This window comes from Marmota marmota, unplaced genomic scaffold, assembly GCF_001458135.2.
Source record: "Marmota marmota marmota unplaced genomic scaffold, marMar, whole genome shotgun sequence".
Lineage (NCBI taxonomy): Eukaryota > Metazoa > Chordata > Mammalia > Rodentia > Sciuridae > Marmota > Marmota marmota.
In genome coordinates, this window is record NW_025999977.1 from 53,959,599 (window position 1) to 53,970,638 (window position 11,040).

Here is an 11,040-nt window from a genome sequence, read left to right on the forward strand (position 1 = left end):
TTTTTTTTTAATTTGGCTTCCTTGTGGTGAAGATCCTGAAATTATGTACCAGATATGACGGAATTTTGCTGATAATTGCAATCTTCTTTTTCCAGATCATAAATACAGATAGCGGACTATAAAGAGGTGATTTATTAAATCTCTAATCCAAGAAACTATAGGAAGACGCTGAGCTCACAGCAAATGCAACCTCGGGATCCCCCATTTTATGCCTGATATTTGCCTGGAGGTGGCCCATTCTCAGCCTCTCTCCCCCTCCCTGACCCTGGAATTAATCTTTCATATTAGGCAGTTTCTCTGATGGCTGGCCTCTTTTCATAACTTTCCATTGCTGACTCAATATCCTGGACTCAGATTAAACCTCTAAAAAATGATGGGGATGAACATCTTTTGGAGGGACACCGCAGAAGTCAGGCATGGCCCTAATGAAGGCTGAGATGGCTTCCCGGCCAGCACATAAATACAGTCAAGCCAACGTCAACTGAGGTCTGAGTCACAGGGAGAGGAGGAAGGATCCCCACCAGGAGTCTCCGATTCACAGGGCTGGAGACCAGCAGGTCCATTCCCTGGGGGTCGTGCAGGAGGGGCAGGGTAGGTACAGAAAAGGTTATTTTCAGAAAGGGAGCTGGAACATATTAGCCAGCTAGGGAGACAGGAAGGAGATGTTTCCCAGGGAAGCAGGGACTGTGGTACTAGGACATCAAATACCAAGGTGAAAACAAAGCCTCCCCCAAGTCAAGTGGACACCCACACTCAAGAAAGATGCTGCATCATGAACATCTACACCCTGCCACACTCCAACGGTGAATTTCTCAGAAGACTCAGAACGTCTTTCTTTATATCCAGTTAATGCACTTGCTCAGTATTGAATTTAGATTCAGTTAACAAATTCTAATGGTGCATTATGACAAATTTCCATTAATTCAAATAATCACAAGTATGGAAGTTATGGGTTCCAGCCAGTCTGAGGACAGAGAGGAAGTCTGCCAGGCAAATTAAGAGGGTAAGCCAGATACACGTGCAAACAAGGAATGGCACTGGTGCTCCTTTTAAGACCATTTTTCTTTCTAATTGCCAAAGTAACACATGCCCAGTGGAAAACTCAGAATATATAGAAATATGAAAAAGCAGGAGAGAAGCCACCGTGATCCCATCCGTCACCCACTATGAACCACTGAGTGTCCTCCCTTCCCATCTGCTTTCTCTGAGTTTTTTCTCTTGCAAACATAAGTGAAGTAAAGCTCCGTGCATAATTCTATATCATGCCTCTCAATCCCATGCTTAGGAGAAACGCTTTGGTGCTGATTTTCAACCCCTTTAACTAATTCCTATTATCCTACCACCACTAATATGCTAATATCAAAGGATTCAGAAGAATTCACTAGAAACTTCAAATGGAGGCAAAATCCGGATAGGAGTCTGCAGTACTAAATATACTTTTTGTCTGAAATGATATGATTACTCTTCCTGTACAATACTTCCTAATGTGGACTTTTCTTTAATTTGCAATTAGTCAAAACAAGGAGTTCAGTTTACCAGTCTCTCAGGTGACCAGTGGTGTAACTTTCCAGGAAGAACATAAAAGCACTGCTATAATAAGGAGGGCAATCTCCTCCACAGCGGCTTTTCCTGCTGGAGCACCCTCTTAGGGAATAGGAAATGGTGTCTAAATAAGGCACTGGGTCTAGAGCCTAAGGACCAGCTCATCCGCCGACCTCCACCTTGCTCTCCCCAGAACTCACACACTGCAATCATCCCGCCAGTTCTCTCCTTTAACCATGAGCCCCTGTCTTCTGAATCCCAGCTCCCTTAGTACAGGAAGCTAAAAGAAAAGGTTGACTGGTGACAGGCAGATGACACCGATACACAGTCCCTTCCAACCCCCATGTCTCCTTCTACCTATGCTCCCCAAATTTCCCCTTCTGAACTGCAACACCACCTCTTAATGTGCGGTTGCCAAGGTGTCTATGTTTTCTAGTTCATTTTTTTGGAGTCAGTTTAGCAATGCAGACTCTCTCTGTGCTCTGCATTGGGTGTACCTACCATGCAAGTTTACATTTTTAAACACTTTTCCTGAATTGTTGAGCTGATGGTGGATTTAGGGGTTACCTAGCCAGAAGCCCCATTTGCCAAATGAGGAAGCTCAAATCTGGAGAGGAAGCATTTCTTATGCCAAGTCAAAACCAGACATTAATAATGGAATGGGGGCCACTCCGCCAACCCATAAAGACTTGATGGCTTCCAGACCACTGCACTGCAAGTTTAACAAATGCATAGAACAAACATGCACCAATCAACGACGCGCACAGAAAACACACTAGTGCACTGACCACTCAGGCCTGCAAAGCAAGCCCTTCGGGCAACTGTGAAGATTTTAAATAATTCAAGGTACTCGCCATCCTACAGCTGAAAGCGTGGGGGGCGGTTACACCAGACCTCTGGGCATTCACGTGTTCCAGGCCCGTGGTACCAGGAATGGAGGGTCATCAAGGAGAATCCATAGGGTCCTAACTGAAGAGGCCCACTGCCCTGGGAGAGGTGGACAAATATGATGCCCAGGAATAAGGCCAGGCTCCACCCAGAATAATCTGTCCTCTCTAGAGGGCAAAGGAGAGCAGCACAGAGCAGGTAACACTGGCTTGCTGCTGGGCCCACAAGAGCAGGTGAGACTTCCCGGCCCAGGATCTTCCACAGCAGTAATTCTCACGGAGCCACTTTCAGAATCACATTGCACCACCCATCCATTGAGTTCTCTGTATCTACAATCCTCCCTTCCACTCCCCTCAAACGGCAGGAAGACTGTAAAGAAGAGCTGGGATGGCAATGTGACACAATGGCCCAAAGACTGAGAATCCAGATTGCGACTGTGTGATGATAGTGGTGACGGCGATCGTGGTAGTGAGGGTGATGTTAGTGATGGTGATGTGGCGATAGTGATGGTAATGATGGTGATCACGGTGGTGTTGGTGATCATGATGGTGATGGTGGTCATGATGACGGTGAAGGCGGTCATGATGTTGATGATGACGTGATCGTGGTGATGGCGATAGTAGTGATGCTGAAGATAAAAATGATAGTGACTGTGGTGGTGATGATAGTGATCATGGTGATATAGTGACTGTGATGACATGTTTGTCTTGGGGAGCCAGCATCTGGCCCAAAACAAGCCATGGGGGAAGGAATTATGAGTCATAATGAGCCCTTTGCGTTACTTGGAGGATCCTGTGTGAGAAAACTTGGAATCCCTTTCCTGTGCTACATTCTCTCTCCCCACTCTCACTAACACTGGTGGAAGCAATTCCAAAATCCATAAGCACCCACCTGACAGCAAACTCCAAGGACCGTTGGCCATGCCATTCTGTTTTTATGTCCAGTAACAGTTTATCTCCAAAAACATGTATTAACAAAAGTGGCCATTCATCATCCGCATTTCAGAAAAAAAGGGGGAAAGCAGCCACCAGACAAGCCAAAGACCTTCATCCCTGACTCCACCAAAGGCCTATGTCCACCTGAGCTGACTGGGAAGACCTGCAAAGTCACCTGGGTTTTATGTCCACTGCTAGAGGTCAAAGCCCCACCACACTGTCTAGGTCATGCCAGAAACCAGGGATCCAATGGCACAGCTGAAGGGATTTTTTTTTTTGGAGGGGTACCAGCGATTGACCTCAGGGGTGCTTACCCACTGAGCCACATCCCCAGCCCTTTTTTGTATTTTATTTAAAGACAGGGTCTTGCTGAGTTGTTTAGGGTCTTCCTAAGTTGCTGAGGCTGGCTTCGAACTTGCAATCCTCCTGCCTCAGCCTCCGAGCTGCTGGGATTACAGGTGTGTGCCACTGAGCCTGGCTGAAGGAATTTTAAAGAAGTTCATTCTTGCCACTGCAACCGACACTAGGGTGAGGGCTGGGAGGTTGGGGAGCCATCTGTCCTGCTGCCCATGGCCCTGCCTCAGGTCCTGGTCTGGGCTACTTTCGGGACATCCACATTTCCTTGGCCAGAAGTTCCCCCAGCCACATGCATTGAGTAAGGAACACTGCACAATCCTGGGGAGGATTTTTTTTTTTTAAATGCACAGGTGATTGATTTAAAGAGGTTCTCACTTCTCTCCAGAAATGGACTAGAGGGCAGCAAATGGAAAGGACAGAGTGACAGGGAAAGGTGGAGACTAGCGTCCATTCTGTTTTCAGGAAACATCCGTTAAATGCACAGACAGAAAGCAGAGTTGAACATCTTGCTGCCGGAGGGGAGGGCGTTGCCGTCCACACACAGCCACTCAGAATGGCGCTGTGAGTGTTCCCAGCAGTCCTCAGTCTGCTCGCGCACACATCCAAACTCAGCAGATGCTTCCTACGCACTCCAGGGGAAGGATCAAGAGGGTGAGGCCTCGTTATGTCTGGGGAATAGCCTGCAGATCTCCGTGCAGTCCCCAAGTTCAGGGTTACCGTGAGTGAGTAGGGACCCTAAGAGATGCTTCTCAGAAGATATGAAGCTGGAAAGATCCAAAATGGCAGCTCCCCAAACTCCAAACTGACCGTCAGTGGCTTCCTTTTGAAGCCTTCATGCACATCTGCATACAAAGACTCTGACATTAAATGTCTTCAACCGGAATTTGAAATGGAATATTTAGTGGCAGAGGAGGTACTTATAGCCATGAAGACTTGAACTCTTAAACTGTGACAAAGTCCACCACCATTAATACACACAAATAGCCAGCCAAAGACTCACTGGTGCCCATAGCTGTGTTTCCTTTGATGCTCTAAATGGGCCTAGAAGCCCCTTCTGTACGTGAGGAAGTGGGCTCAGATACATAGCAGAGACTAAGATTCAAATCCAGGACTCCCTGATCCTAACACCCAGATAGCTCCCTGAGATATTTTGAAATGAGAATGTAACCCTGATCCAAGCTGAAAGAAACAAGATGTTCTTACGGTTCACGGTGGGAGTTTGCTACCTCAGTGAGAGCAAGAGACCACCTTTACATTTGTCAAACTGGGTATCCTGTGCTGGTCACCTCAAAACCCAATACACAAGGTGAGGACAATTCTGAAATACAAGGGTGTAAAACCACACGGTCTACTGTGCTCAGCCAGCCACTCCCTCTCCAAGGCCCCCCACATATTTACTAGAACTTTATGTATTTATGGAGTTCAGCTGTGGACCAGATCCGAGGGCAAATGAAGACGCATCCGGTACCACTCATGCCCTGAAAGGCACTTCCACAGCTTTGGACGGGATGACAAGACTTGTACAGGAAAAATCGAGCATCGGCCCAAGCCAAGCCATAGGAAGATATATAATTATAACCAAAATAGGACAGAAGAGAAAGTGACCTGATTCCATTCTTGGTTCTAGTATTTTCCGCTTATGGGTAGCCTTGGGCTATTCATTTTGTTCTGGGACTCTTTGGTTTTTTCATTTAAAAAATCAGTCCAATGCCCTTTGCCTCACAGGTTCTTGGTGGAACACGATAATGAATGCAGCAGGGCCCCACACCATCTGGCACCTTGCAAACCCCATATCCCAACTTCAACACTCTTCTAGACACTCCAGACGTGGACAGAAGAAATGTGGGAAAAGCAGCTCCAGTTGGCCCAGTCAACATGCCTTGAGGACACTGCAGACAGCAGTGCTGGGCTAGGTGCGGCAGGGGAGGCAGGAGACCGCAGGGAGATGAACAAGCACTCAGCCCCCTTGGGTGGCACTGAGCCAGAGACCAAGCCTGACCGGAAGCCTTCAGGAAGGCGTCACAGAAGAGGCCCTTGAACCAAACCTGAGACGGGAGGAAGAAAAGGCAAGTGCAGAGAATCAAAAAGCTGATCCACCTGGGGCCGCCGGTGGCTGGGGCTTGGGGTCAGGGAGCAAGTGCAAATAGGGACTAGACATCTTTTCTGGATGATGAAAATGTCCTAAATGGGATTCTGGTGACAACTCTATACCTCTATAAATTTATCAGACACCAATGAATTGTACATTTAAAATGGGGATATTTCATATGAATTACTGTATATTTCTTAATATTACTGTTCATTTAAAAAAAAAAAAAAGGATGAGCAGAAATCTTGCAGATGAAGAAATATGGGTGGGAGAGAAAACAGAGGCACTGAATATCCAGCCCTAATTCCAGACGCTCCACGGCCTATCCCTCTTCCAGGCGTCAGGTCAAAAGATGCTTCTGCAGAAGTCCTTTTGGCCCTAGCTGGGGACACAAGTTTCCCTGCTGGCACCAGAGCATCAGGCTTGTTGATGATCTCCCCAGACCCCAGCCCTAACCCTTAACTCAGGGCTGGCAGCAGAGTCCAACGTTCACTGACGTTCACTGAGTAAGAGAACAACCTGGCGTGGGGAGGGGCGAGGGAGCAAGATGATGAAATCTGTGTTCTGAGCAGCAAACTGGCTGCAAGGGAGGAACCAGATGCCAGACTCCAGGGTTTGCTGCATGGGAAGAGAGGCTCGGGGCTGGGAAGGAGAGGCCAGGGCCACAGGGAGCACTGACCTGGTCAGGCAGGTGCATTGAGGGAGGGGAAAGAGTCCCTAAACTCTCCTGAGACATAGAGCTCTGACCGACGAGGAGGAGGCCCTGTGGTCGTATTGGGTACAAGATGCAGTTTCCACGGGAGAGGGGAGTCCTGCTCTGCCGCACTGGACACCATCCTGGCGGACAGGGCTGGGGCCTCAGCTCACACAGAGAGCACAGGCTGTGTTGCCTGCCGGTGCAGACGTGAGCACGGTAGCTCAGCTGGGGGACCTGGGCTCGTGAAGGAGACTGCTCTAGAGACACGCTTGGTATAGTGCCTGCCCCAGGGATTCTTCACCAGCTGAAGGGGACAGGGAGCAGGGAAAGATATTGAGGACACAGGGCACTAATGTGAAATCAGAGAAGCCCTGTGAGGGGAACCACGTACCTCCCAAAGCCCTCCTCCCTCCTTCAGGACTCTGCCCCCTTAACCACGGAGTATTGAACAATCTTGAGTTTTCTTAGTCAAAGGCCAGAGGCCCATCAGTGCTGCTAGAGAAGAGTGCTCTTCTCTCGAGGCAGGTGGGGCTGAGCGGGCACCTCTACCCCCAGGCTCCTGGCTTCCTGCCGACCTGGTTGTACTTCAAGCACCGAAAGAAACAAATACATCCCCAGAAAACACAGCCACCGGATTCGCAAGCACGGGGGTGTAGTAGGTAAAGGAAAAACAGTCCCAAGAAGACCCCCCCCACCATGCTGGAGGGGAGGGCAGCACCGCAGGTCTCCGGAAGGGTGTCTTGAGTTAGTCATGCCTCATAAATACAGAGATGCGAAGCTCTGCCTCTGAAATTCAATTTTACTTGAAACGACATGGCCAAGGTAGGGCTCTCTGAAGGATTTACTGTGCTTTTCAGATGATTAAAAAAAAATGATTCTTTACACTTATACCTTGCTCATCAGCATGGAAGAAATGTTCCAGCTGTCAAACTATTGATTACCTGGAGTTATATTACAACCTGCACCTCTAGAGCCCCACCAATTGGGGAGGGGGTGGAAAGTGATTTGAAAGAAGAAACATTCCCCCCATAGGACAAGTGGCACTAAGAAAGCTCATAAGCCCATCTCAGTAAATCTCCATAAGCAATTACCCTCTGGCAACCCCAGATTAGAAACCCAACCCAAAGGGAACAGAACCAGAGCTACATGAGATTCTCAGCTGCGGCCTTACATGGCATGAAAACAACAAAGAAACCTAATGAGACTGTGAGAGAAGGGGAACCCCAAACTACAGCATGATTACAATCTACAAGCATCTGCTCATCTAACTCCAAATGTCCCTTCCCTCCCAGCGCACAATACATCAGGCACTGACGAACTAGCAAAACACACCAAGTCCCCCATCAAGTCTGGCGGGAATTCATCAATTGAAAGTACCTTCCCACAGCACACAGGCAGTTTAGGTCCAAATCCTAATACAAACCTGATCCCACTGGAGATAAAGGTTGAGCTGCCAAGTAGCTTAATCATTGGTACCAAATAAACCCCGGGGCTGCCTGTTAGCAGCCTAGATTATCACTGGCTCATGATCGAGCCTGGTACGTCATCATTTATGAGTAGCAATATGAGGTCCTGGAGTAAGTTTGGGAGAAAGACACATTGAGTAATGGAGAGAAAACTGCATTTTGCAGGTGCTCAGCATGGTGCTAGAGACAGAACTGGCCCCAGGCAGTCAGTGGGGTACTGACTGTGAATGACAACCCCTGGAAATGTGCATGCCGAACTCTGAAGGCAGGTGTGGGACCACCTGGCCACAGGAAACTCCTAGCAGTTCCAGGTAGGGATGGAGCTAGGTGAGCCCACTCCTCCTATGACAGCTTAGATTTCTAATTCTGCACAGCCCTGTGGCCAGAAAAGAGGGCTGAGATAAATTCTGAAGCAATTTGCTTCAGTTATTCTATTTCTCTTCAAATCTCTCTCTAGGAGAGCTCTTTGGAAGTGAATGAGTCCTGGACTGGAGTTGGGGCAAATCTCTTTTCTTCTGGGGTTTTTCGCTTGATTTTGGTTCTCCACAGGCCCAATAGCCTTCCATAAATCTGATTCCCAAAACCATGACTCCCAAACTGCTATGGCACATTGACAGCTACAACTTTAAAATACATTAAAGTGGCACCCAAAGACAGCAGGAAACCAAAAGGTGACGCCAAGTCCTAAGACCAGGGAGAGACAGAGCCCCTGGGCCTTCCCTCTGGCACATTATCCAATGAAACCTCAAGAGCGCAGCAATTACAGGCCCTTTCAAAAGTGAAACAGAAATAGATCTAGTGCCAAAACACCGGACTGCTTGAGACAAAGGGCTGGCTTTAACTAGGAAAACAAAACAAAACAAAACAGCCTTTTGGTCTGTCTTCCGAGCTGAGAAAGCCAGATTGATTTTTTAAAAAATCATTATTGAATCTGATTATGGGGAAAAGAGTAGGATACAGATCAAAAGCCCTTTTCTCTTCTAGGATTTTATAAAATCATTAGATGAAATAGAAAAAGGGTTGCATTCTAAGCGAACCCCTGACACCAAATCAGGATGAAAAATCAGCTTACAGCCATCAGGCCCAAGACCTCCCCATCATAGCCTTGGCTGGAGGCAAATCCAATAACCCAAACTGAGGTTTCTGCTCTGGTGTCACAGAAGCCTGCAAAGGATGCCAGGAGAGCACTAAGGGGGAGCACCTGGGGCTCAGAAAACACATCTCCACCAAAGGCAGCCTGGCCCAGTATCCCTGCCCCAACCCATTTCTCTCCAGTGCTCCGTTTTGAGAGCCTGGGGCACCAACAAGATCTGTTTGTTGCTCCCTTGCTTAAAGGTTGTTTTCACACTGGAGAGAGTCCTGAGAGCAAGAAACCAAGGCTGTGAAGGAAGGAACCACTGGCTGGGGCAGAAGGTGGCAGGCACTGCAGCCCACAGATGCCTTGCTGGCTCTGAGCCAGTATTCAGGTGAGGTTAGCGGGGTGCCGGCCAGGACTGAATCCCAGGCAGAGCAGTGTGCATAGACAGTGCAGTTCAATGTCTATTTCAAAACTAAATATTTTTAAAATTAAGGTGTGAGACTAGAAGGAAGGCTCTCATACCCACCTGGGCCTGAGGCAAGGGAGCTGGAACTGGAGGAGTTAGGGGTGGGACTGGAAGGTGTCCATTGTGAGGCCCGCAGCAGGACCTTCCTGGCAAACATCTTCCCCAGGATGGAATTGATATTGGCCTTTAAAAAAAGGGGAGAGGGGTGGCCTTCGGTGTGACCAGGCCAGGCAGAATGCGAGAACCGCGTCAGTAGGGAGCGCCACTTGGCTCCCGGATTCCACGGGCTATATCCCCCAGGAACTAGGCACTTGTTGAACAAGTCTCCGAGTCCGCAACCGCCGCCTTTCGGCCAGGAGAGGGACCCCAGCACCGGCGTGGGAGCCTCCGGGGCTGGAGAAGAGCCCGCGCCCGTCGCTGCGCGCTCCCGCGCACCCGGAGGCGGCGCCCCACCGCCCTGGAGGTGCCGCAAGAAGGCAGCGCACCCAGCAGCCTAAACTTTCTCGAATCTCCCTGGTACGTTGTTAAGTGAGGGCCGGGAGAGAGGCACAAACCACGGCAGGAGGAGAAATATAAGCACCCCCCCCCATAATAAAGCAAAATCAAATATTTAAAAACGCAAGCTGCTAATCCCATCAACACAGCACCTACTAAGTGCCAGGCACTGAGACGAAAGCTATCTTTAGTGCGTTCCCATTCGAACTGTCAGGACAGCCCCTGAGGGAGGAGCTGTTCCCATTTAAAAGAACAGCAAACGGAGACCCAAGAAGGTGGTGTGTCGGGCTGAGGTCGCAGTGCGGGTCACAAGGCCAGAGCTCGGCGGTCTCCCCCACGCCCCGCTCACCGTCCGGGAGGAGGGAGCTGATCGCAGCCGCTCGGGCCCCCACCCTCCGTCGAAGCTCACAGGCTACCCACGTGGGCCGCTCCGACCAGCCTCCGGGCGGGGCTAGCCCCCGCTGCCCAAGAGGCCAGAGCTCGCCCCGTCGGGTCCCAGCCTTCCCCCAGGCTTCTAAGCTCCGCACTGCGCCGACCGGCGGGGACCAGGGACTCGGCTCTCCCGGCCAGGCCGCCCACGCCCACCCCGCCACCCCCGCTCTGCGCACACACGACACCCGCCTGGCACCGGTCCCCACCAGCAACTGCGCCCCGACACACAATTCCACAAACGCAATTCAAAATGTTCATACCCAAGAACACACAGGGATTCCCACGAGGACACGCCGTTCCGGAGACACGCCACGATTCGCGGTCACCCACAACTCCACCACGCAGAGAAACACGGGCACCCCAACACACGCACACACACACACGCACACACACACACACTCACGCACGCTGAGAGACCGATCGCAGCTCACGCCAGTGCACACGACTGCCCTCCCGCAGTCCCGCAGCCCGCCCCTGCCCTACCGGCTCCGGTGCAGGACGCGGTCCGCTGGCTTCTCGAGCCCAAGTTGCGCCGGTGGCGGTGGCGGCGGGCGTGTTTAAGGCCAATCTGCGGACGCGTACGCGCAGGCTGCGC

At 50.2% G+C, this 11,040-nt stretch overlaps 1 protein-coding gene across 3 annotated transcripts in view; it reads right to left on the reverse strand.

Annotated features, from left to right (window-relative positions):
* Positions 1-11,005, reverse strand: part of Hpcal1 (hippocalcin like 1) — a 90,325-nt gene extending 79,320 nt beyond the window's left edge. The window contains exon 1 of one of the 3 annotated variants that reach the window (XM_015479981.2): positions 10,929-11,005. The gene's annotated coding sequence lies outside the window, so the exon portion shown is untranslated. Of the gene's footprint in view, positions 1-10,705; positions 10,786-10,928 lie in introns of those variants that run through there. The other 2 variants (XM_015479982.2, XM_048804822.1) reach the window with 2 other exon arrangements.
* Positions 11,006-11,040: the final 35 nt, after the last annotated feature.